Raw genomic sequence first — 27,970 nt, 5'->3', positions numbered from 1 at the left:
GTGCTAAGTTCCTCCCTCTAGTTATGGATGCATCTTTTATCAAATAGTTATGCCTTTTCACAGTTAAAAACAGTAAAAACTTTAAGATTTTTTTTTGCTGGAGGCAGGGAAACATCCAGTAGATAAAGGAACCAGTCGTGTTCTTCACCTTTCAGAAGGGAGAAAGAAAATTCCCTTAATGAAATCCACCAGGTTTGCTGCACGGACATCATTAGCAAAAGCAGATTCCTGGCTGTCAGTTAGACAAATTCGCTCTTTCTAGCAGGATCCCCTACAGTATTGCCTCTGTAATTGCAATGGAGTGGGGTTTTTTGGTTTTGATTTTTAATATCAAGGTAAAAGAACCTTAGATTTTTAAAATTAAATTTACAATTCAATGTTGTAGTTGAAGCAAACAGGAAATCTTATGGGAAAGGGATAATGGCTTCATGATTCTGTGTGAAATGTCTGCATGCATGATGCATAAAGGCCATTACTCTATTCAAGTCTCTTGGAGACTCATTTCTCCAGAACAAGCTTTCAGACTTTTTCCCCTGGACATATCTGTACTTCCCAACCATCAGGGTCACAGTCTCTACTTATAGAGTCCTTAACAGAAAAAAAGTAAGTCCTTCAAGAGAGGGGAGTTTTATAACTGAAAGTCTATAATTAAACTGAACTGTGACACCAATAATCATACTGCACAAAACATGAGCTGAAACTGTAAACTTGGCAAGGAAAGCACGGCTCAAGGGATGGGGTGGAATTTAGAACTTTTCTCCTCCCTTCGTCTCTGGTTGAAACACGGCTCAAATCAGAAACAGCTAAAAGTTATTTTTATTTCAGGATTATTTGATGGGTCTTTGTAAATAAATACTTTGTCCAAATCTCATTGAGGTCAGTAAGAGCTTCTCCACTTACTTTATGTGTCTTTGAATGAAAAAAACTACTGGTAGTCAGGTTCACATGCAGCTCGATATATCTCATACCAATTATCTCATTTACTGGCAGTTTAAGCAGAAATGTTACAAAAGCTGCACCTCTCACCTACAGAATTACTTGTACAATTACAGGTCACATGGTGTGGACCATTTTCATGCTTTTTCCCTGAATAAATACTTCAGACCATGGACAGTCTCCAAACAAAGCTACAGTCCATCCCTGTGTTCACCAAACACTTGTTGAATATTCACGTGCTCTGCACTTTGCAGAGTTGCAGTCTAAACAGATGGGTCCTGTAATGGTAAAGGAAACACGTTCATATCTGGGAATCCTGACAGTTAGATCTCTTTGATTTTGAGATTTCTTTATGATCCTAACCTTTAATTAAACTTGTAAGAGGCAAAGGAGAACCAGTATGCTAAAAGACGGCAGAAGAACAATAGTGTTTGGAGAGAGGTTAGTGAGGCAGGACAGAAGGATATGGTTTTCTCCACTGTAGATGTACCTGCTGTAATGGCATTTGCAAGGAGAGCGGTGTTAGGAGTCAAATAACATCTAATGTAATCTCACCAGACAAGCCTATTCATTATATTTTATCTCATTAGCTTTTCTTCTTCCAAAAGCTGAATAAATGCAGTGTATACAGATAAAGAATGACTTATTTTAATCAAATTTTATATAAAAAGTATCTATGCAAACTTGCAGGAACATGTACAAAATGCACTTCATCAATGTCAAAAAATCCCCAGATAATCAGACTCTTGATCTTATATTTTTTCACTTCCCGTGGTCTCCCTGCTGCAGAAGAGGACTGGGAGGACAGCTGGGTCTTGCAGCATGACTTAGGTGATCAGATCTGGGCCACTTTGGGAAGTGAATTCTGGAGTAGGCTTGACATAGACTGCTGTAGTAACTCCAGTTCACAACTTCTCTGCTATGGCAGGTGGAGGGAGGTGATATCTAAAGCAAAGAGCCTAAATCATTTAGTAACTCTTAACTTTTCCTGTCAATGAAGTGGTACCCAACATAGTTTGCAAGGAATAGGAATAATGCAGGCTCTCCCTGACACATTGCTCAAAATGCAGACACCTGAATACAGCAATTTCAAAAAGTCCTAAGGTATTATTAAGTACCAAACATATTTTAATAATGCAGCTCATCTCCAGTGTATATGCAGACTTGAGTGACTCACACAGAATAGACCCATATTGTATAAAATATTAATGTGCAGATGTCATAATGAACCAAAATTCATAAGCCCAGCACTATTAACCTCACGGAAAAGGCATAAGTCTGTATCTTAACTCTGAACCTAACTGAAAATCTAAAGTTGGTAAATAGTTCTTGTCTTCATGGTGCAACTATTAAAGTTTAAAAAAACCTAAGAAATTAATCCCTACATCCCAAAGTCTGTGTTTGACATCTTATACATTGAGCACAGATAAACCAATAGAATGACTCAATAGAATATTGTAGAGGCAAACTCTTTTCCCCTAGGAATAGTATTTTAAAGGGGAGCAAAATAGCCCCATATAGCCAAATGCAAAAATATTTTTCCAAGCCACTGGTTTTAAAGTCTTACTCCCCCAATGGTATGCAGCTGTTGTTCTCCAAAACAACTAGTATATGCTTTCTTCTTTTTTTAATCCCCTCTGCTAGAGGAGAAGAGAAGTTCTCCATGAGGGAAGAAACAGTAGTCTTGCAATATTATTAGAATTATCTATACCCTCCTTTAGTATATTAATTTATACTTCACAATGACATAGAAGTACTTTTTCAGTATTTAATTCAACTAGGTGACTGAACATTTTGCTCAGAAGGTTTCTGATGTTTTTGTCAGCTGCATAAAAGAAAGACAAAACAAAGTTTGAAAAAAGACATCAAGAAGCCATGTCTCTATATGCCTATTCCCCATCCTTGAGAACGTTAATGCTTCCATAACGCTGTGTCACTGAACAGTGGACTAGTCATTAACTGTGAAGAAAATTCTGAGTCTTACAGAGAACAAACTCATAAATCGCCTATTATCAACAAGCAGCACTACAGAAATTAAACTAATCATAATTTTTTTTTACAAGGTCATTTTTAATTGATGTTGTTTAAGCCCAGAAGTAAAGCACTTTCTCAAAGGGACTAAGTAAATTATTTAATAACCATTTATAATATGGTTACTTACTCCTTTTCAGTTTACTTATCTTAATTTTTTTGCTATGCTACTTTCCGTTTCATCCTATTGCTCAACTTCATGGTAGAGCAGTTAGAGCCAGCTGACCGGCACCTTTGCAGCAGCAGCATTGTGAAAAGAGCATCGGCCACTCAACAGAAGTTCTAAGCAGCAGCATTTTCATGTCTGGATTTGGGGGAGAAGCCTGCAAAACCTGACATCTCTAACTGCTCCACAATCACCGACTAGGTGCTAACAAGGAAGCAATGGTTTTTGTCCAGCAATGTTGTTCTTTGTCCAGAAGACCTGGAAGAGAAGAACAAAGAGCTTAGGGGACAGTTCTAGTCACAGTTCCTCGCCACTTCCACTCACGCTTAAGACAATGTACCAGTGCTCCTCAGGTTACACTGCCTTGTCGCCATCTCTCTGCTCAAGAGTAAATTTTATCTCAAAATTAAATAAAACAGTTGAGAAAAACCTGCATGAGTACTCACCTTCTGAATTGGTAAGATGGAAAGACCTAGTAGTAAAAAAATAATTTTTATATATTTTGTCCTGACAGGTCATTACTGCAACCTGTTATTCCTGTCTGTTAGTTTGGGGTATTTCCCCCACCCTTTCCCTATTTTGGGTGAACAAATCACCCGTGCAAATCTGTCTTAGGTAAAAAACAGACAGGGAAGGACCCAAACTTCAGTGTCCTCTATGCAGCTTCAGCTGTCCGCTCCTGTGTATGCCTGCTACAACTGAAAAAGCTATCATATGCTTTTATGGATGGCACACTGCTGATATTTCATTGGATTTCTCCCTTGTAGATGTTAAGTCATTCAGGTATAAATCAAACTGCATCCACTTTAATTTCTGGCTTGTTTCTGTAGGTGCCTTTTCCAAAGCCAAGGGAAATAAATGGAAATCTCCTTACTGATGCTGAAAGGCTCTGGGCCAGGCCCTGAAATATGCTCATCAGTGCAGCCACTTTATTTTGGCAATGATATATCAAGATCTTAAAGTACTCCTATATATCTTACTATTAAAATTAACTTGTTACTTCCTTCGCACTAGGCCACCTGATCCCAGAATGAAGCTCTGCTCTTTACTGGAATGAAGATAAAAAGGGTGTTTTTGGTACTGCTTCTGATGCAGAAACTAAGAGGTTTGTATCTCCTGTAAGCAAGCAGGAGATGGCTGGCTGAGCCCACATATATCTGGATTCAGTTGTTTTTCAACAGCAGCCAGTTCCTCATAATGTCAGTCAGGACATTCAACCAGTAGTGAATTATAAGGGTGCAAGATCAGTGTGACTTCTATCCCTCCTCTGCGGCAACAGCTACTTCTAGATGGAAGCACAGGATAAGCTAAATTTCATCTGGATGACAGAATAAACCTGAATCATTTCTGGGTCCAAACATCAAAGGGTCAAATTACTAAAATCGTCCCCCAGCACTGAGAGCTGTGGCAGCTAATTGCTTCCATGAAGCCGAAGAAAATTCCCTCTGTCTTCGCCATTCGCAGCTACAGAAAATTGCTGCTCATCCAGCTGCAAATATCTGACAGGCAGTCAGACAGCACCTCAGGGACAGAAGGTTTTAAAGCAAAGTATAGCTATGTATCAGTGGCATGTTCATGAGAAAATTCACAATGTGCTGACAATCCAGATCTCCTAGTAGCATCACGTAGTCCAGATAACATAAAAGCCCCAAATAAAAGGTGCCCCTGGGGTATGGAAAAGTTTCTTTGCAAGAAGAGACTAAAATATTCCTGGATACAAACCTACCAGAGTCCAGCAAACACCACCAAATTCAAAGGGCACTAATGGGTGTGCCACAAATTCACATCGCCCTGAGAGTGTTTGTAATCTACAAGGTCAAATGCAGCAGGTACATTTTAAATAGAAAAGGAGATAAAACATAAAGGCAAGTTCAAACTGTATTTGAATTCAAACACGGAAGGACCCAACAGCTACTGAATTTCAACAGGATTTATGTGACTCCAGCCTTTAGACTCCTTTGAAAGCCTTATGAATAACTATCCCCCAAAAGTGTGCTCACGTACAAGTAACTTGCTTAAGTAAATACCTTTAAATCAGGTCTGTTCAGCTCTGTTCAGCAGGCACATGTCCAGTGGCAGAAAATTTCAGAACGCAAGTAAGTATGCAGCTACAGAAGTGTTTTAATTAGAAACAGTACAACACTATCACATGGATATTTTCTTTAAACCTTTCCAAGATATTTCTCTTCCATATTCCTTGCAGGTATACCAGCTCAGGGTATAGTGCGCTTATTTTAAGAGGCTGTTCATATAAGGTGGATAGGGAATTGACAAGTGTAAGATTAAAAAAAAGATTAAAAATTACAGAACAAAACCAAACATATCTCATGAGTCTCTATCCCTTGAATCTGAGAGCACAGTTAATATTTTTTGATCTAACCGTATCTTTGGGAAGAAGTTCTCTGGTCCCGCGCTCTAACTGAGCTATGCCCTATCTATGTTAAACAGCAGACCTCTGTCACCTGCACAGAAACTGCCAGGAAACTGTCTGCAGGCTGCCGCTGCAGGCACAGCTCCTCCCGACAGCCGGCATTTCCAGTCCTAACTGTGATGAAGGATACACAAGTATTTTTAACATACGAACCACAGCTTCAAGGTGAGATGCTGCTACCAATAAAGTACATGGAGAAATGAGTTCTGCCATTCACTGCAATGGCAAGCAGATTTCTCCTAAGCCTTCAGTATCTCCTTGTAGCCATGTATGTTCCTGTATATTATTGCTGCAATACAAGCATCTATTGTAATCCCTGATCTTCACGTAGAAGCTTCCTGGAAAGTTTTCCTGCAATACATGTTTCATCTAAATCTGGAAAGATATTTGATAGAAATTCACAGGAAGACATTTTAAACCATTTGAAGATACTGGGGCTGACTACTTTATTCCCAGAAAGACTGTCATGCTAAGATTTTCTCCCCTTCACGAATATCACAGAAATTCACAAAGAATTAAATTCAGCCTCTGATATGCAGCATGATTGGAATGGCTCTGCCAAGAAAAGTGTTGTATATGCTTTATATAAAATTAAAAGTAATTTTGAGGATAATTTCATGGTAGTCATTTAGTAACCACTAATATTTTAGCAGAATTAAGGGAAGTTTAATCCTTTAGGTGATACCACTAGGAAATTGGATAAGTTAATATTTTGCTACTGTGGGGGTCCTCCCTCTGAATTAAGACTTACATTCTCAGGCTGTTGCTGGAGTGGTTTGCAGGAACAAGAGTGGAAATACCTCCCTCGAGAGTCACCTAGCAAAATCCCCTGAAGCAGAATGAGGCGTCTCATCATTGACAACACGAAGGCAAAGAATATGCTGCTCTCTAAATCAGTGCTGTGGAGATTCACAATCTACAAGATGTAAAAGGACTCAAGGAAGATGACATTTATATTGCCTTAAAATGGTTGGTCGCAAAGGCAATGCAATTGAAGCAGCACTTGCCCTCAGCAAATTCTGTGAAAGGCCTCTAGCATTTTAAAAACAAGATGGTGAAAGAAAATGTCCAGAAAAGCAAAATTCATTTGGGTTACTGTCTGTAGGGATATAGCATCACTGCTTGAGGTATTAACAGCAATCTGAAAAATTCTGGAGGATGATACAGATGGTACCATTGAAAGTCATACACTGTCTGCCCCAGCTAGCTGTCCTGTCTGTCTGCGTGACTGAAGACGCCTTTGGAAGGCAGAAGGAGTCACACTCATTTCTGTGGGACAGATTCTCTGTTGAAGCAGTCAGGTGCCACTGGATTTGTATAATGTACTTCGTAGTTGTGAACCATGCAGAATTTAGCATGCATTTTAACTTTCACTTCTGTAAATCACTAGGAATAAAAGTAGATTTAAACAGAAACACTTTGCAGCTCTAACAAAGTTTGCCAGCCTATTCTTCTGTTCATTATTTTCATTTTCTGCCTGTTTTGCTTTCATAATTCATATTCTATCTTGCTCCTCACAATCAAGCTTCCTTTCTTCCCATTCCCATTCCTTCCTAGACAACTCTCTTCCCCTTATCTTCCATCTTCTTTCATATACATAGTGGCTTACAGCACAGAGTAAGTAATAAGGAAGTTTTCCTCAAAGACTTCAGAGATTTTTGTGCCTCTGACACAACTTTGTGTTCTTCTTCCTTTGTATTATCCAAAAAAAGCTGTTTGCATCCTTTGACCCAGGAAAGGATGAAGCAGGAAGGCTTACAGTGCACCTTTCAAGAAAACACCTAAGTGTTGTCAAATCAAGTGCCTAAGCTTTGAGCATCTCATAGTGATGGGGAGAAAACAATTTATATCGACATTCCTATTTCTGCATCCCGGGTGACTGTCAAGGGTTGCAATTCTACACTCTGTATTTTGGGGAACAGAGCTCCTGCTGACTGAATTTACTGCACCATATTGAACAGGAGGACAAAGGCAGGAGCAGCATAAGAATATGTATCCACTCATCTTCCTGCTGAAGAATGCTCCTGGCTGGTTGTCTGAGGGGATGACATTGACAACATAAGGAAGTAAACCTTTATCAGCAGGTCTCCAGCCAGCTGGTATTTCTGGTTTTGAACAACTGCACCGAAGCTGCCAGAGCAACCTTTCTATTTCAATTTTTCACACTCCCATGTGTGCATTTTTTATCTTGATGAAGTCTCACCTCCCCAACCCAGCCATACGCAGGCTGCAAGTCGGGACTGAAGCATCCTGGAATTCTTTTCAAGCTTGAACAGGGTGAAAAGTGGTGGAAGCATGAAACAGAGAGTGGTCACATGCATGGCAGCTCTCAGCGGCCCAGCCAGCTCTGCCGACCCTTCCTCAGCCAGACTGGGACGGTTACCCACTCCTCCTGCTGCTGCTGCCCGAACCAGCTGCACAGGAGGGAAGAGCTCTGGGGAGGCAGGTCCCAGCACCCCCAGTGCTCCCAGCCCACAGGAATGGCACTGGCCCCACTCGGGCTCCGGCTCCGGCACCAACCAGCACAGAACACAAGCTAGAAATGCACAAGATCCGGTGTTCAAAGTACATCTCCTACAGGTTAAAAGCAGCCTGAGAAATCACGTTCCTTCTGCGCACACCTAGTTTGTTCCCAGCACTTGTTCTCCGCTGGTGGTGTCCTTTGTGGTCAAGAAGCAGTACTGAAGAATTCTGCTGAGTTCATTAACCTGATCAGCTCTGGGGGACTTGCGTGATTTTGTGAATATAGAGCGAACAGTTTTGGGGGTGGTTTTCTACTGCCACTCATAAGGTTACCAAATATATTCAGGTTTACTCAGATGCTCAGGTCTTTGTCAAGTCTATGAAGCCTTGTAACACTTATCTGGAATTTCCAGATATCCCACAGTACCCTGAAAAAGTATTTCTAATCAGGTTGCGTGTCATTTGGAAACCCCAGCTTGCATTCACTGCATGTGCCAGTCAGCTATCTGGGCAGGGCACATGCAATTAAAACTTGGTCTCTGCAGGAGGTGCTGAACAAAACTATCGTAATTCATTTCTCTATTATTTTCAAGGACCCAAAGAAAACAAAGGGCTTAATTCAACTCTGGAAGGCAAACCAGCCCATTGACTTTAGGGGGGAGCAGAGCTGGAATTAAAATGGAATTTTTAAACTGCCATAGACCAGATGTTTTGTGTTATGGCTACAATAGCTTCTGCAGGATATTATCTGCAAAGTCCTTTTGGGATCTTGTGCAACGAGAGATACTATATAAACACTGATAGTAATTATCCTGCTATTGTGAATGCATATAAATGTTTTAAAATTTCAGATGTCTCATGTTAACATTATGGCTTTTAAAATATGATTTACATTTAAAAACAAGTGGGTTTGCTTTCAGTCCTGAGAAGAACAGAACAATAACTTAACTAAAAAGGGGACCTGCTGAAGTGTCAGTCCAAGGAAACAAAGCCACTTGGGGTAATCGTTGAACTTATCCTCACACATTGACCCCTTCCTTCCCTTGTGTCTGTGAACATGAAAGGTTTCTATAACTCTGTACATAACTGCTTGCAGTGCTGTGAGTTTCTAAATACAGTGGTGTCCCAAGCACTTTTATTGAGTAATAAGGTTTTATTCATAAATGCTGTAGTCACCTTGGGTTTTCTTCATTAGCTCTAAAGCTTCAGATAGTTTAAAAATGTATGTCAGTTAGCACTAAATGCACCTTTCAGAGTTGTAGTAACAGGCAAATCCTCTAAAATATCATTTACAGCAGACTCAGTTCCATTAGAGATCAATACTCTTCCCATAAATCCAGCCTATTTTCCTAACTCTAAAGATCCCTTAAAATTTGGCATTTATGCTTATGCAGCCACTTCGTCAATATTTTAACAGCCTGCTTAAATGAAGTGTTTTACCACATTGCCACCTGGTGGGTGTCTAGGAATGGCAGCTCATTCTCTGGGGGGCTGGCTGGGCATTAACAGGCGTTTTGGAGAAAACAGGAATACAAACCCTACCTTCCAGACAAGGAGGAAATGGAGACAGTGAAGAAATTTTGGTTCTTCAGTACTGCCGATAGTCTCAGCATATGGAAAAAGTAAACACATTATTGCAAAGAAGGCAGCACAATAGTAGCACAGGGAGTACCGGAAAAATATTGTACAGCGATTACAGAAAAGTAAAGAGAAAGAGAGGATACACACAGTATAGCAAACATTTGCAAGTGTTACAGCTTAATATGGTATTGCTGTTCAAATAAGATGTGCTTAAAACATAACATTTACAGTGTGCTAACAGATGTGTAAGTCGAGCTTTTAAATTATTACTTGTGATGCTCTGTACTCACCTTCAGGTTTCGGTGTGAGGAGGCTGTCCATAGATACAGTGTATATGGGACTGCAAACTGCCTGCAGAATAGTTTGGATTATTCCTGGTTCAGAGCTGGAACCCAAACCCCAACTGAAATCTGAATAGTAACAGGTGAGTAAAATCTCACTTTCATTCACCTTGAGATTTGGATGCAGAGTCTGCAGTGGTGCTATGATTTCAGTTTTCAGCCCTTGGATGCTTCTCTTTTCTGACCACTGAATAAGTGCACCCATGTTTGCATTTTCATTGAAATCAGACCACCTCTGAACTGAGTCTCCCAGTCATTCTCACTTAATCCCTTTTGATTTGCATCACAGAGCAGTTTCTGAAAGGCTATGTTAACTACTTTCCAATAAAACTAAACCAGAAGATATGTTCCAGCAGCATCCCTTATGAGCTCCAGCTGCCAATGTGTTAGTCCACAGAGCATCTATTAGATGTAGTCCACAGTGAAAAGCCCCAAATGTATGTAATATGGATGTTGCAGCCTCAGCATCAACTGTCTGAATCTGCAGTTCGACTCCTATTGCACTGCATTACTTCATAACGTAGAAATAATCTAGATAACAATGCTTCTTTTTGTACTTCCGAACTCCAGTACTGTGTCATGATAAACAGATAGCATCGCTTGTTCTTGTAAATCACAAAATACACTTAGTTCATTATACCTACATTTTCAGCATGCCACTGCTCACTGCCTACATTTTCTCAGCTATGCTTTCAAGGGAAAAAAGAATGATTTTGTCACATATTCAATAATGGAAACACTGTATATCTGTCCCACCTCACACGACATTATTGTTCCTCTCATCTTTGCTATGAAAAATCATCCATCAAACAGATATATTCAAGTCTTTTTGTGCAATACTGGATCACAAACAACAAAAGAAGTCAGTTCATAGAAGGTTTTCTCCCATTTACTATTACTCCTTTCTGTAGAAATCATACTGAGAAGGATTACCTAAGAATGAAAACAATAGTCTAATATTGAGGATATTGTGCTTCCCTTTACAATCCTGTTACAGATGTCTTGTGTAACTTGCCCAAATATGTCAGCATCTGCCTCAGATCAGTATGTGTAGAGTAGAAGTCCTACTTCCGTACCTCTCCAGAATGAATCTATTCACGACTGAGGTGTTAGAAGTACATCTGTATCTGACTTGGGTGATCACTTCAGTCCTTCCAAAGATCGTTCAGATGAAAGGAAAAAGCCAAGTTCATGCATTCAACTGGAGCGCCTGCTTGATTTTGTGGATTAGTATAATTTCTGTTTCTTTTCAGCAGAACTCAGACTGATCAGGAGGTGTACCTGAGCACTAGTTGATTGATTTCCTTAGTTTCCTCTGCCATAAAACAAAAAAAAAATATGGACTGGGAGACCTAGCTGAACTCTCACATACCCATCCTAGGAGCTGCCTGAAAAATTGTGCTTCAGTGCTAAAAGATCTGTGGGCGGTCTAAACAATGTGGGAACCACTCTTTGAACATAACTGCTAGCTCATCTTTCAGTACTGCTACTTACTGTCATAAGCAGAGAAACTGGGATCAACTGCCCTGTTTCCTGCAACAGTGTTAGTATTTGTGGTCTAGACAGCAAAGTCATTCTGGACTTTAATTGATGCAATCTAACAAATACCATTCCACTGCTGATTACTCATCTGAATATGGCTATGCTTGCTCACAAAGGTCATTAAAGACACATTAAATTGAATTTGGCTTTGGCAAATCCACACGTCCCAGTGGAGTAATAAAAATATTCACGCTTGCGCAATTTAGTTAAAAAACCTGAGTATCTGTGTGTTAGAAGTATTTGTGAACTCTAAGAGGAGGTAAGTGATAAGTATGAAAGAAAAGAACCTAATTGTACAAAGACTGATTTTTTAAAAATCATATGTTGTATCTCTATCGGGCACTCTTGTCTAAGGAGCAAGGAGGTATTCTCAGTAGCCACTCTAATAGGTGAAACATCTCGGCCTTCAGGCTGTAAATCAACTTCTAATTGTTGAAGACTAAGGAGGGAGTTTATGTAGAGATTACTTTATGCTCAATTCTCTGGGAGTTTTCCTATTGATTTAAAAAGGACTCAGGTCAAGCTCTAGCTGCCTGCTCCAGGGTTTCCTCTATGAAACATCTGTGTTTGATCATTGCTGGGTAAAGAATAAAGAATTAATTTAGGTAATGCCTAAGAGAAAGCATTGAAATGGGAGCAAGGAATAGAAACCAACAGAGTCTGTCCTTAAGCTACCTGTTATTATCATTTAACATGTAGTGAGAATAAATAAATACAAAAGATAACATTATGAATAAGTCCTGCCTGTAAGGGGCTAGAGTCTAATTAAGAGAGCAGCAATGAATAAAATCTGTATGGCAGGGCCAAGTTGGAATCCCAGTGATGACAGCTTATTGCCTACCGACAGCAGAAGCAGCACTGCAGTTCCTCCCCTGGAGAGGATGCCCATCTGCCCTATAAAGTGCTGCAGGGCTCTGTCTCTGCCCTCGACCCCTCCTTTTAAAATTATGACTGATGGAAGACATGTGAAGGATGGAAGGTGGGAGCTCACTAAAGTAGAGCTCGGAGCTCACTCAGAGCTGCCCTGGAGATAATATCTTCATTCAATTGTGCCCTGAAGGTAAGACAAGACTAAGCAACAAGCAAGAACTAGGTCTGAATGCTCATCCTGGGCATTTACCATCTCCTTTTGTGATATGCAGTGTTTGACTCCTGGCTTAGCATAGGATCAATGCAGCGCTTCCAGAAAAGTTGGTACAGAGGCATGTGACACCCCCAGTGACTCTCGCTACTCAAGCCTGTGCCCCAAGGTCTTACTGCCTGGCAGCGAAGTTTTAGTGCCACCGAAAAGCTCCTCTGCCTCTCCTGGTACATGTCAGCCTTTCATCTGGCCCATGCTGCTCAAATGAGGGATGCCCTTTGCTAGCCTTTGGTTATAATGGGGTTTGGCATAAAGAGCTGAAATACTTGTTTAGATGCCCGCGGGCCTCGTTTTATAGGTTCACCATACCCTTGAGCATGCAGCGGAATATCAGTATGGACGTGCCTTCACTGTGACAGCTAATTCCCCAAATTTAGGCCTGGCTATCATGTGTAAGAACAGACATAGGATCCGAGCACTGAGCAGTCACCACTCCCTGCCTTGCAGGAACGGGCTCTGATCTTCTTATTCACTCCCTTAACATGTCTCACGTTAGTCAGAACCTATTCATGGAGAGTGATGGCTCTTGTCAAGAGTTAATTATTAATAGATAAATTCAATAGAGAGTTTTAATAAAAGGTAAGATTAACTCAGTTCAGGTATTCCAAACATATCATCTCTGCATTAGTCTGGCTGGCTCTTTAAGCATCCCTTTCATGCCTGTTGCTCTATATCTGAATAATCCATCATAGCTTTGCTCCTGCATTCTTCCTCCTATTATCTGGACATTAACTTTTTTAGAAAGTCATAGCTTTGGGGACACTAATGGTTTGCTATATCCCTGCCTTTATACTTGTGCACTTCTCTGAGGAACAAGGATATTCCAAGCTGCAGCATCAGGGTGGGATTCACGTGCCCTGCAAGGAAAGGAATTTACACCAGGAAAACTTCTACCGCCAATTTAGGGGAGTAATGTCAGATCCCCTGTGAAGGGGAGCGGGGCAGACTGGGGGCTGTGGCCAGCTTCAACCAAGAGCCGGTATTATCACAGGCCCTGGTATGGGGGATGCTGAAGACAGAAAAAAGACAGTCCCTGTCCTGAAGAGCCCGCTGTCTGACTGTGTGCGTTCAAACACAGGGAAACTTTTTTTTCCTAAGAGCTAGATTTTGGTCCACTTCATCTACGTGTCATTACAGAGAGCTTTCAGTTTGAATCCTTTAACCATTTCTTGTACCAATTAACAACTTTGCAAACCCAAATCAGTAGAGTCCACTAGTCAAAGCAAAACATTATAAAAAGATCAAAAAGATTTTATAGTGGCTGCTTTTCCCCCTTTTTTTCTGTAGTTACTCTCTTTATTCTGGAAAGTCATGTTAGCTTTTCCACTGCTGTACAGAGAAGCTAGTTTTGTTCCCTGAGAGTATAGTTGGCCACTTCCCTTCTTGACTTGCAAAATCACAAGTCAAGAACACATAAATTAATACTACTAATAAAAATAAAGTGACACAAAGATGTTAACAACCATATAAATAATTTGCTTTATTTATAAATAAAGGCCAAATAAGCCACAAATCCTAGAATGACTGATGCCGCTTTACTTTTGCAGGTGGCATACAAAAAGTCTGAAATAAATGGTTAGCTTTTCAAAGAAATACAGAAAAAAAGTTTCCAGTAACAGTATCATCCTCCCTTCTTCCCTTCCTTCCTTCCTTCCTTTAAATGTTTCAAGCTCAAATTTGTTCAGCAACTAGGAAAATACTTGTAAAGCCCATTTAATATTTACAGATGTTTAGTGGCAGGAATAGTAACTTCCTTTTACATTTCCCAGTGGATGCCTCATGCTTCATATTTCCCTGAGCCTGTCACAGCAAGTTACATCACTCTGGGAAGCCGAAATAAAGACAAATCATTTGTGAAGCTGCTGTATCTCCTCTTGGTCAGCTTTTCCGATCGCATCAGAGTAAACTGATAAAGAAGCAGAAGGTATCCCTCATGTTGAACAGATAAGGTTTCAGATGTACTTCCGATGGGCCACTGTGCTGAGAAAAAGGACTGGTAAGGGACTTACACCCAGGAATTACATCCTCATCCCCTCTGCTTTCCCTGTCACTGCTACTGCAGCAGCGGTCACACGTCCTGCCCAGGCAAGCACCTCCTGCTACTGACTACCCGGCACAGCTGTGCAGGGATGCCGGAGGGCACTGGAGAAGAGCAACTGGCACATGGCCCACCGTATGCGGCATGTGGCACATGGCAGGGCCGGCATCAGCCCCAGCTGGGAGCCACAGCACCCTCACAGGGACCCAGCTCTGCTGGCCCCTGACCTCAGGGACAGCTGAGAGCCACCTCCTCGCCTGGAGGATGCCGACGGTAGCATCGTGCTCCACTGAGCAGCTCCCGCTGAGTTCCTACTCAATGTTTAACATCTGGTGTGGCAAAGAAAATGAGTTTTTCCCCCCCATTTGACAGTCTGCTCAGGGCTGCACATCTGCCTAGAACCTCCTGCCCCAGAGAGGTGTGAATCCACGTGAGCCAGGTCAGCGTTAGCTGGAGGGGAAGCAGTGCTGCAATGGACACTGTGGAGTTGGGGCACAAGAAGTCAATAACCTGCCCACTACCACCTGGGCATTACCACTACCACCCCATTTGTAACTCTTCAGCACCAGGTCACAGCCCTCACCAAAGCAATCCCTTTGTCTCTCCGGATACATCGCACAAATTTTTTCAGGACTACCTTACGTCATTAAAGTTCCAATCATATTCAAACCCCTATGCTTTATTCCCTTCCTGTTCTCTTCAGAAATACTTGCCTCCTGTCTAAAATGCATTTTAGCAGGAGAATGTTGATATACGTCTGGCTCCGCAGCCCCTAAGCCCATCGTTGCCCTTCCAGCTGCCTGTGATCCCACCGTCGCTTCTCATCTGGTAGCCCAGACTTTGATGCGCTGTGCTCTATAGCATAAGGAAACACTAAGCTTCTCACCCATGGTGCTGCAGATTTAGATAGTGACTTTTTGGATCAAAAGATAGTTTTAGGCAATAATATCAGAGGACCTGCTGAATAGAAATAAGGACGAGGTTTGATCTTGAAGGTATGTCGCAGCAGCCGCAGCTGGGAATACCCACCCGTTCACAGTGAGTGTCAGCAGTATAATGCCTCAGAAATTAATGTCAGTTTTACAATTTATTGTGCTTAATGCTGTTTTTTGCTGTTTGTGTAAAGAGCTGTCTGACATCCAGCACATACAGGAGGTGGCTAATAAGTAAAAATCCCAGATGTGAACCCACCAGAATTTTGTTGTATTGTGGCTAACCCTTCCTTTAACCCTTTACCTCAGGGATGCCTGAACTGAGAAACTCCTGGTTGTTTCTGCAGCACTATAATCGTAGGCGGCTGCTGAGGTTTTTGTTCCTATGGCTGATGCTGCCTCAATCTTTACAGTTGCTCTGGCAGGTCACAAAGCCGCAGTGTATTATTTACATTGCCCTCTCCTGTCTTCACATCAGGACGTGGCCACTGCATCACCCTTAAGCTGAGCTTGCAGCTGGCCCCCAACAAAACATTTCAGCAGGACTTACTGCACCAGCCAGCTCTCTGCCTAATGAGTCCCTCGTATGTCAGTCCTCTGGCCCCCAGCCCCAAACACCGTGCTGACAGGTCCTGCCTGACAGCCTTCACTTTCCAGCAGTTATTAGAAGATGACCCAGGTTGAAGAGCTTCGACTTCCAGGGACTGCCGTAATTACAGGAGGTAACACTGTCATCTCTCTTGAAGAAAAACAATCAGTCATACAGCATAGGTACTGTGGAAAATCTGTATCTGTTTCTGAAGCAGCCACAGATGCCCATGATCTGGGAACAGTTTGTATTTTGGCCCCTTTTTCCCAGTTTCCAAACTGTTGATGCCAGTCAGTGGGTATTTCTGGCGGAAAGACAGGTATATGAGCACTAGTCACTGGGAATATCAACATGATCTTTGAATGGAGGAGAACTTAGAGACAAAAAATATTATTAGAGAAACTATATAGGCAACAATTTTAGATCAGGACAAGAAGTTTCTTGTACGTTTACAATTTTCCTTTCCAAATAACTTATTTTTCACTACAAAATCCAAAATTTCTTTAATTCCAGAGATGAGTCTTTTTTAAAACCTATAGAAATTTCTCTGAATGAATGTTAAAAATGCACTCTGTTAAAAGAAAATGGTTACATTTTTGTTCTCCATTACACAAACAGCTTCTTTTGTTTCATTGGGGGGGTACTTTAAAACGAGCATGTAATTAATCATGGATAAGCATGAGTTGCTGACTTTTATCAAGACACTTGATTTATTTTGTTGCTTCCTTAAAGGCAAATACTCTTTATACCTAATTCTAGAAAAGGCTTATGCTATAAAATGTGCAAAATAACTATATAAATCTGTAAAATTAATAATATATGTGCCCATGTTTTGACATTGCCAACTTATGGCTTGAGCTAATTTCTGCTGAATTTAGTGGACACTTTACCCACTGAAATCAATAGAAGAATTACTGCAGCCTTTGCTGGACAAGTGAAAACCCAGTTCCAGAATATGTGATAACTCCTGCATATCAGAAATATCACAAACTGGTGTAAAATTGAAGGACTTGTACTAAAACCATTCTCAAAGCTGATGTGCGAGGTTTAGGGCAGGAAGGGGTGGAGGTCTGCTTCCAACTGGAGCTCTGCTCTGAGAACATTTCTCCCATTTCTCCTCTGTCTTCTGTTTTTAAGGGACAGAGATTGTTCTCTGAGGAGTGAACAAGAAATATGTTAAGAATCACCCAGGCTCACTTACAGGATATTTTTTCATTACTATCTAAGGAGAGGTCTCTGTATTATGTTGTTAGATAGTCAGATTTTCCGTTTTCGGAGCCAAACCTTTCAGTACTTTCTCAATCAACATTCCAATTGATCTGTCATTACTCATTTTAACTAAGTAGATACAATAGGATTAAGGCCAAGTTTAAAATATGAATAAAAGCTCTTTGGAGGATGAGTGAAATACTGCTGCCCAGGTTTTACCGAAGAAATGTTCTTGCCGCTTGGCAAGCCTGCTTTCCAAATATCACTGGTGTAATCACGTGACGAATGCAGCATTTCTCTGGGGCACCCAATTTGCCAAACATATCCCCCACCAAGTCCTTTACCAAGGGGGAAGAGGAGATTTGAGGCCCCCCAGCCTCAGGCTGATGGGCTGCCCATTCCCGGGTGGGATGCGACAGCGCAGGCACTCAGTACAGCTGGGCTGCGTCCACTGCCTTCCAGTAATGTCACCACTTCCGAGAATTCCCGGGTTGCTCTGGTACGAGCCTTGGCAGTTTTCTAGCCTTCTCCATATTCTTTGATTCTTTCAAAAATTAGGGCAATACAAGGTCACACAAGTTCTCCTCCAGAAAACATCATTTGTTTTGATGCCTATGGCATGACAGGGCAGCATGAAGCCTCACCTTCACCACAGAGCTGTCAGTTCTTTTTGACCTGTGATTATTTCTATGCAGTTTATTTTAATATATGTACCCCAAATACTAACAGATCTCCTGTAAGCTATTCTGCCACAAGCAGAACTTGATGGAAGCATTTCCAGGCTGTAGGACCCAGGTCCCCAGACACGTTACCTGTTCACCTGCGATCCTGGCACTTCCCCTTAACCTGCCCGCTGTTTTGTGTAGCTGAAATTAAAGATGTATGAGGAGTAGCCCTGGCATGAATGTTAATCACCAGCATTTCATCCTCAGAAACATGCTACAAATTCCTTTGAGCCCTGGCTGTTTCAAAGAATAAGAGAGGATTAGGGAGAGACTTGCTCAGCTGATTTTATTTTTACTGGAGCAAAGTTCCCCACTGGCTGCCGGCAGCCGAGGAAGCGCACAGCGCATTTACATATACAGTCTTCCACGGGGACAAATCTATGATATTGCAGCACAAAATCTTAATGAGCCAGATGGTATTTATTCCTGGCTGCACAGGCTATGCTGCCGGTTAAGGATTACATCAGTGTGTCAGCACTGAGGAAAGAAACTCTGGGAAGAGCTGTGCAGGTACCGGCACGGCCCTGACCACGCAGCCCTGCTCAGCTCGCCAGTTAGCACTGGGGTTTGCCCCTTGCAGCCCGGGCAGGATTGTCCAGCTCTGCTCAGGACGTGGGGTGAGCCCGCAGCCCTGGGAGCTCTGCAGGCAGCCTGCACCTGGGCTGAGCTCCCACCACGGGTCCCACCAGCTTTTACAAGAGGGGCTGTCAGGTGCCAAAGCCATCACGGAAGCATTCCTACTAAACCCAAGAAAAGGGCACTGGTGTTTTCACCCGAAGGCCAGCTTTTGGGTTGCTTTCAACGAGGTGCAGATGCAATCAGTAACCCCTCATTGCCCAGAGCCCATATATTGACTCAGATCCTAATGAGAGCTCTGCTTTTGTCTTCTGGGGACAGGGACTTGACCTGCGGGAGACAGTGGTAAAGGCTGTATCTTTTAAATGAGGCCTTTTATTTTCCAATAGGCACAGAGCTCAAGCAAATCTGGCAAAGGCTCTAACAAAAATAACCCCGCTTTTGTTTCTGGCATTCCTACAGAAGCATCAAACACATTTGTTGTCAATAGAGCCATGAAAAATATTATTGTCTAACATCTCCATGTTTTGATCAAGGGATTATTGATTCTGATTTTGAGCTAAAAACAGTCAAGAAGATTCAATACAGAAGTAGAGCCACTCATTAACTCACTATTCTTTTAACACAGAGAAGTCAACATCTTCGACAGAACGGCTTAAAAAGTCAGTGTGGGAAGATTTTTATGAGAAATTGTAGATAAAGATTAAAAGCATTTAAAAAAGAGTCTGGTAAGAGACAACATGTAACCTAGAATGTTATCGGGAAAAGAGAGGTAGGGAAAAGCGCTCAGCAGATGCATTAGAGAAATCAATTTGTCAGGCAGGAACTCTGCAGGCTCATCAGGAGCTGCTGATCACTAGAGCTGCAGTTGCTGCAGGCGGGAGCAGATACCTCAAGCTGAACACAGCAATGGCATGACATGAGTCACAGAGGAAGAAAAGGAAACCCACGAAAAGAAACAGTGTTCCAGAAACCACAACATCTTAGGTTTATGCAAAGCCCTGGAATTCTTCCATGGAGACCCGGGGACAGGGGAGCCTGCTGACAGCAGGACCAGCGAGCAGCCCCTGCAGATGCGCAGAGACCTCTCAGCCACCATCTCTGCCTCCCAACTCCCATTCCTTGGGCTAGGTGGTGAGAAAAGAGTGAGAAGAAAGAGCCAGCCCTAGATGGCATCTCCCGTAGCCTACACACATCTCTCTGACCCGGAGAACAAAAGAATTTCTGTTCCTCCTCATTCACAAGGTTTCTAGGCAGCCTGCTTTCCACCAAACTTAAACCAATAATAGAGCAAGCCTACAAGAGGTAAACCAGTGTCGCAGCCTTAAGCTCTTACTTGTTTGATCCAGCAAATTGTGACTGTGTTATAATTAGGATGGAGGAATTATTTGAGGGAAGACCTAAAACCTGACAGTTACTAGGCTGGAGTGAGCTGCAATGCTGACACAGCAGTCCATCTGCCATGGGGTCCCCCTGGACAGGACAACTAATGGGGGACCCTACAGTCCCACCAGCTTCCCTTTTCTCCCAGCCAGAAATGGGTCCCTGAAATATTTGGCTAGCTGATTTCATATTTGCTCAGGGATATTTTATATCCACTTCTCATGAATATTTAGCAATTTACTTGGACATTTTTGTAAATCAATTTTAACCAAGTGGGGAATATTTCCATACAGCCTATTTTGAACTCACAAATGCATGTGTTCATGCTGGAAGGCTCATTAGAAGAATTACAAGTAATATGCCATTAATGTGTCCAACAAAAAGAAATTAATTCTGAAGATGAACTACAAGTGAACTTCAGATCAAGAATTGTCTGCAGAAATTACGTTGTGATGAACTGAACAGTGAATACTGGCAATTTGTTACAAGAAAATGAGGCAGAATTTATTGAATAAATTACTTCTGGGTTTGCTGTAGTGGTGGTCAAGAGATTGTTGAGCTGAGTCTACCATTAGGACTTGTGCTCTTACTATAGGAATAAACTCTTTGTTCTCATTTCTTGATCTGCCATTTTCAGTGATGATTGGGTTATTTTTCGAGATGGTAAGAAATGGACAGAGATAGATGGGGAAAAAAGAGCAACATCAGGTTAAAAACAGCTAGCAAAAGCAAAGATTATTAACCAGTTTTTCATTTAAATTATCAAAAACTAAGACAACACATGTGCATTGCTCCATTAGAGATAGGAGCCAGTACCAAAGCAGTGATCTCCAATATACTGCTCTCCATGCACCTAGTACTGCTGCTTGGACGTCATCGGCAATACATAGACACACACCCTGTTCAGTAGTACACGCCAGTGCACTTTTTTTCTCTTTCAATGTTAAAACAACAATATTTGGCATGAAGACAAAATTGAGCTCATGAGCCCACTCTATTGTCCCATTTTGGTGAGTTTTCTGGGGGAGGAAGGCTGGCTTCCCCTCCTCAGCGATGGGCTGTCAGCACAGAGATCAGGTTGCCTCGTGGCAGGTGCAGGAGCACAGGGAAGGTCAAAATGGGTATGAACTGTCTACACTTAAGAGGAAATTTTATTTACAATTTTAATCACTTAGGTGTTTCCCTGCATTTCTTGAATGACTCCCTAGGTGGCAGATGCTACCTTACTTAATGGAGTTATTATTCAATCAATATTTTCTTAATATATTTGGGTGTTTGCTTCTTGATTATAATTTATACTTAAAGGTTGAGTACGAGCATACGGCTAGATTTTGTCCTTTAATCCACAAAGAGGAGCACCTCACCATCCAATATTTCTTCTCCCTTTGACAGGACTCCTTGAGGGAAGAGGCACTCCCCAAGCCAGAGTATGGATAGCGGAGCCAGGTCCATGGATGGTGCCCGAGCCCATGGACACTGCTGAGCCTGGGTGAGTCTGTGTGTTCATCTTCAGCCACTGAAGGAGTTCCTGACCGTAGGATTATTGCACACCACTGCCAAGTTTACTCTTTGGTATCTGGGGAATTCTTTGCAGTATGAATAAGCAACCAGATGTTGTCCTTTTGATTATACAGAAGAGAAGCTCTTGTTGTTCAGTAAGGAAAATGGTGAACAACAGATCTAGTTAAAGTTAGCGGGGACCCCGCTTTACTCAGAAGAGTTTTCCAGTCTACAAGTAGTTTCATGGATTTCAGTGCAATTTGCATATTATGAGCATTAGTCCAATTTCTGTTTTCTCAAGATTTATAGAAAACCAGTACTTCTGAAATACTGAAACAAACCTGATAAATGGCTCTTAACAGACTTGTGACCAACTTACAGAAGGCATCACCACAGTTTGTACTAAAAGCCCACTTTTTTGACAATCTCATCAGAATTTTCAGGGATTAATAAACTGTACATCCATGGCTGGACTGATGGATTTACAGTCAATCCCTTCAAGTGATGGATGAGTACAGGGACATGAGCAGCAGTACTGGGACTTTTTCTGAATCAACTGGAATCAACTGTCTGGGTGGTTTTTTTACTGATGACTATCTCCTTGTACTGTCTCCTTTCATACAGCTTCACAGAGACATATCTGTGACCTTTACAGATGTCACATCAGCAAAGAATAAGGTTCAGTTAAAAAAATGAATATAGTACTTTTGAGATCTGGAGTAAATCAGTGTAGCTTCAATAGAGTCAGCAGAGAGATGCTGATTTACAGACACCAAGGAGCTTGTCCTATGATTACAAATAGTTTGAGTGAATTGTTACTACCATGCCAGTTCAGGGATCTGGTGATTATAAAAGAAAAAGTGTGTGATTCACTGGAATATATGAGCTTTCCCAGCACGTGAAAGTGCAGTGCCTGGAAATGGGCAATAGAACTAAAATACATTTTTTTATTTTTTTTAAGTGGTACATGATAATGTGCATTTGAGACTACCCAATCAAATGCACTCAAAGATCACAACATTAGCAAACTAATACCTACCTTGTTCCACGGCCTCTGAAATTTGATCATACATAACAATTTACCTTTCCGTACCTTAACCGAGGGCAGCCAGCCTTCCTGCGGGGCCAGGCATGAAATCTGGCATCAACCCCTGCGAACGGCTCTGGGAATGCCGCAAGCCTCGAGCTCAGCTGCCGGGACCGGGTCTCCCTGTGCCACAAGCGCCGGGCAGGGCTGCGGACCCGGTCGAACAGGCGCTGCATGAGGGTCTAGGTGCCCTTTGGCGGGGGGGGGGATGTCCACCCCTCGCATCCCCTGCCCAGGGTGAGCCCCCAGCCCCTTCCAGCCAGCTACAGGCTCTAAGACTGTGGGCAAGGAGGGCTGTGTGCTTGGGTACGTTGCAGAGCAGCAATTAGACAACAGGGAAACGTGAAATGGTCAAGAATGTCTTTTTCAACCTTTCTGCTTCTCCCAAAAAAGAATCTCAGCCTGTGCTTTTCTGACTGCAAATATAAACCGAGGTTTATGAACGAGCAAATCTCGGACAAACCTGAGTTCCCGTGTGACCTTTTCATGTTGTTCGGAGTAAAACCTGTGCTTTGGCTGTCTTTGAGGGAACCCAATTTGGGAGTGGCTGCTGTTCCCCTCTTAGCCTATAAAATACTTGAAAACTAATCATTTAATATGTAGTTTAAGATTATGGACTGTCCTTACGTTTCTTATCTCTGAGTTTACTTAGCACTAAGACTACCAAAATAAAATCATCCATTATGCCTGAGATTTTTATTACCTCCTAATGTAAGAGCGGACAAAAGAAATGGGAGATTACTTCAAGCAGTGGGATCTGCAAGTGTGCTGAGCAGCACTGGGGTGAGGCTCAGTACATTTTACATCAGCAAGAGCTCACGGGTGCATTTCCTGAATACACCAAGTACTCCTCTCTTTCAGATTTTGGAATAAAACACAGAGGTGATAGCTTGAAAATAATGGGAAACATTTATGACCCAAGAGTCCTTTTCCACAGAGCTGTGCAGAGGTTCTTCAGTGTCCCACACTGACACTCTCAAGACTTTTGCTACCACTCATAATCAAGTGTATTTACTTCCACAGGGAGCAAAATGCCTCTGCACCCTGTGAGATGATGCAGCAATCCCCATGCCCCACATGAGGGGAGATACGCAGGTAAGAAAATGCCATGTTTCATGCCATGCATGATTGCAGTCTTAACCTACAAAATCCCCACCGGAAGTGATAAAATATCAGATGTGTTAATGCAATTGCTCTGAAACAGAGCTGGGAAGCTTTATAAAATATATTTACTGCTGTTATGATGTGTGTTGCTCTCAGGGGACAGGGGACTTAAAAGTAGCAGCCAGTAAAATCCATGTCAGCTTGTGGATTATCATTAGAGATCACAACTCGCATAGCACTTGGTTTTGTCTTTTTATAGTTCACTGTTCAGTTCAAAGTGGAACTGGACATCAAGGATGCCGTCGGTGTGTGAGAGGAATTATCAGCAGGTCGTTTGAGCAGGTGACTTGGGCTCTGTTCTTCTGTATGCTACTGCCCTTTTGGGTTTCTTTTGTTTTCTTTTTTTTTTTAACCAACTTGTTTTCCTTACCTTGACCAAGAGTTTTAAACCTTATGCAACCCTACATACAATCATTTTAATTAAGATCAACAGTGCACTTTGAAATCTTCAAATAAAAGGCAGCCTATAAATGCAACAAATTAAATTTCCAAGAGGAGTTAGGCAAGATAAGAAAAGTTCCAACCCCCATATTTGCATTTTAAGGAAATTTGAAGAATCTGGGACCTAAGTATATTCTAGAATATTTTTAGATCTAGGCATTTCACTTCTATTATTCAGGTCAAAACAACACTCTATGTACCCTTCACCTTTGAGGTATTTTGTCTCTACTTTTTGAATTCAGCTTTTCAAGTCTGTTTTATAATTTAGGTAATTAGTTGGGTAGTGTGTAGGTATGTATTCACACATATACATGTTTTTATGACTAGTTTGACTTTAGAAATAAAGAGAGAGTTTCCAATGCTGCAAACACTTCCACATGCACTTAAACATAATGTAATTAATGCCATGGAGATTACTAAAGGAAAACAAAATGCATTCCTGAAGACGATGGGGACCATTCACTTACATTACCAAAGCAAGATTAGAGATTTTTGTCATATAAATGGTCAGCTGAGAAATTCCCAAGTAAGTAAACTGAGAGTAAAAATTGCTATTTTTTCTAGTGTCCATTTTGCTTTCAGCACAGGTTTGTTTATGGGATTTTTTAGAGCCATTCTGGAATACTCAGAGGCAGGGGGTAAATTAAATGGAATGAAATAAACACAGGTTCCTGCAATTCTTGTGTCAAAATCCTTTTTTGGGTGGAACTCTGAAAATCTGGGAAGTTCTCACAGACACACATGCCAAGGTCCTTCGAGCGGCTGGCTTAGCCTTGTAGTGCTTGTTGTCTGCAAACAAGTACATTAATATTGCAGTGATTTATCTACTGGAGAATGAGGTTCTCGCTGGATTGCAGAATGCATCTGGACCAGCCTAATGAGCACATTCTTCACCATCAGAGAGGCTGTGGAGGGCTTGCAAATATTTTAGACATGATTCACAGAGCCAAAAAGTCTTGTTTACTGATATGCTATTTATACCTAGCTCAATTAAACCTCTTTGGAAAAAAAAAAAAACAATCAAGGATGCCAACACTGGCAATGCTGTTGGAAGTGAGTATCTCCTCATTAAAAAGGTTAGAAAAACACCATTAATAATTTTGATAGATTCTTTTGGGCGTATTTATGCCCTAGTCTTTGTCCAACTGCATCAAGTATGCTATATGGTGCAATTCTGGCAGCAGACAAGATCAGTCAGAGTTTAACCATGTCCCGGCAGCAGTCAGTCTCAGGGCCCACATTCTTGGCGATGAGCTTTGCCCCCCGCCAGCCCAACCTTCACTCTGCCAGGAGGTGAGCTGCCAGCAGTGCACAGTCTGCGGTGCACTGGCCCTGCTGGGCTAGCACGGGGGCTCTGGGGCAACCGCCCCCAAGGTAGGGACAGATCTGGGAAATCTCCTGAAACCCAAGACCTGCAGCTCCCTCCTGGGAGCAACACTCTCATGTCAAGGTGTTTCCTGAGCAGAAATGTCTCTGCTTGGTCCAGCTCCTTATTAGCACCTGGTAGAAAAATAATTGCTAATTCTTGGTGCTGAGTAGTTGCAAAGCCTTGGGGGATAGAGACAGAGGAGAGGGCGGTGTGAGCTGCAAGGTGCGTGGCAAAGGCGTGAAGAAGAGACACAGAGGGACATGCAGGAAGCAAGCGGCTTTGCTGAGGTCAGATCGGTTCCCGCAGGTCCTGATTTCATAAGCTAGAAAAGAGGTAAATCGCCAGAAGGTTCCATCCTTTGTGTTAGTTGCAGGCTTAGAGAGATTGGTGTCTGTTCAAAGGAGAAAGGTAAAGAATAATTCATATCATTTGAATCTCAGTTTCTTGGAAATCCAGGTCTTTCAAACCTGGTGGTTAAAAAAATCAAAGCTATATGCGTAAAGTTCAATGTACTGCAAAGTGCTGTTTCCTGGAGCCTTCACAGTGGAATGAAATACCTTGCCTTGAAATTCAGATTAATGTACGTAGACTCTTTCTGGTGCATGAACCAGCTAGAGCTTTTGAAGGTGTCTCCTTGTACAGTGTGGCCATACCTTATTCAACCCCTTGACCAAGAGCAAGAAGCCTGTGAGATAAGCATGAATGTTGATGTGGCAGTGAGCACCAGGAGCATTGACATAAAATATTGAGATGTAAATTAGTGGTGGAAAGTAAGCACAACAGCCTTTATATAACGCTTTAAAATGATGTACCCATTAAATAATAAAGGTTTTGTTCCCTTAATACACTATTAATAAATTTCAAACCGTCATATCTTTAAAAAAGTGTACTTCAGTCAAGTGGAAAGCAGACTAATGTGGATTTAGAAAGAGGTTGGGAGTGCAACAAATTATAAATGCTTTCTACTTTATCAGCATTACAGTGTACTATTAATTTTAAAAATAGCTTTTAAAAACATACATGGCATACCATAATGGAGATGGCTGTGTTTCAATACATCATCCTGATGACTCTTTCCACAGCAATGAGTTATGCAGACGCGCCAAGCTCTGTTTTGCAAATATGGTATGTACCATGCTGCAGCTGAAAGTTAAAAAAAGCAGGTTTGTCTTTTGATTCAAGATTGTGCTCTGCTGGGACTTCCGAGTGCGAGTGCTTACGGATATGCTCTGTGTGTGCATCAAAGGCCGGGTCACTCCCTCCCACTGCGTAGCTCTCAAGGAAGCACCATCCCTGCGAAATTTCCGTTGTTCAAGGTCCCCATGGAGAGCTGGAATCAGACCACTAATACACATTTCGAATGATTAAAAATAAAGATGTTAATGGAAAATGCTAATGTAACTGAGTAGCTCCTTTAAAATACTTTGTCTATAAAAGTTTTCAGTGCTAATTGGCATAAGCATCTTTAGAATGGTGCGTTATGTCTGTCTAAATGATGAAGGAGGTAGTTGCCATAGCAAGGACTGTTTTTATTGACTGCTTAAAGGAAAGAGACACATAAAACCATAACTGAGGCCAGAAAATGAATTAGAAAAATCCCTGGGTAGCTCTAACTTATACTCGAGCTTTCTTGCTTGCCTTTTTTCTATTTTTCCTTAGACTGCACAGTTCTCTACTTCTCATAAAATAGCAATTACAAATATGACAGAAGTCAGCGACCCATTTCGGCAGCCCTCAAAGGCTGGGGTAAAGCTCTGCCTTCTCACAGGCTGGAAGGGCCCCACAATCCCCAGACCCGATGTCCCCAAGCTTTCTGCTCAGCCTTTAACATGTCCCCAGGTGAGCAGCGTGGGGCTGGGAACAGAGACAGAGTTTGGATCATTTAAGGCATCAGGAATATACACTTGGGTTTCTCTCTCACACATGGCCTCTTTTGTATGCACTCAGATGTGAACCCCAGTTCAAGCTTTCTCTTCAGCTGTGTCATTCCTAACTTTTCTCCCCCAATATTTATGCGCAGAACTATATTGTCACTTTCCTTGCAGATTAGAATATTACTTATAGAGCATGTATGTGCTGCATTAATGTGTTCCCTACTCCCATTTTATTTTATTTAGTAACATAAGAATATCAATAATTTAATCACCATTTACTGGCTACCTAATTCAACCCAAAAGACCAGAATTCACTAAAAGGCAGAAGATTTGTTCTCTGAAAACATTAGAATAATGATCGGGCGCTAGCTCAAGCTGTAATGATAAGGTTAGCAAAGTAATTTATTTTATTACTTTATCACTTATAAAAAATAAATTTGTCCACCTAGAA

The 27,970-nt window shown here is 41.8% G+C and overlaps 1 long non-coding RNA gene across 1 annotated transcript; it reads right to left on the bottom strand.

The window, feature by feature from the left end:
• Window positions 1-1,503: 1,503 nt before the first annotated feature.
• LOC138690824 (uncharacterized) lies at window positions 1,504-18,103 on the bottom strand. The gene is made up of 2 exons (XR_011329625.1): window positions 10,059-18,103; window positions 1,504-9,959 (listed from the first exon to the last, which is right to left on the bottom strand). It is a non-coding gene; the product is annotated as an uncharacterized lncRNA (long non-coding RNA).
• Window positions 18,104-27,970: the final 9,867 nt, after the last annotated feature.

This window comes from Haliaeetus albicilla, chromosome 24, assembly GCF_947461875.1.
Source record: "Haliaeetus albicilla chromosome 24, bHalAlb1.1, whole genome shotgun sequence".
Classification (NCBI taxonomy): domain Eukaryota; kingdom Metazoa; phylum Chordata; class Aves; order Accipitriformes; family Accipitridae; genus Haliaeetus; species Haliaeetus albicilla.
This window is presented reverse-complemented; position numbering and strand designations above follow the sequence as displayed.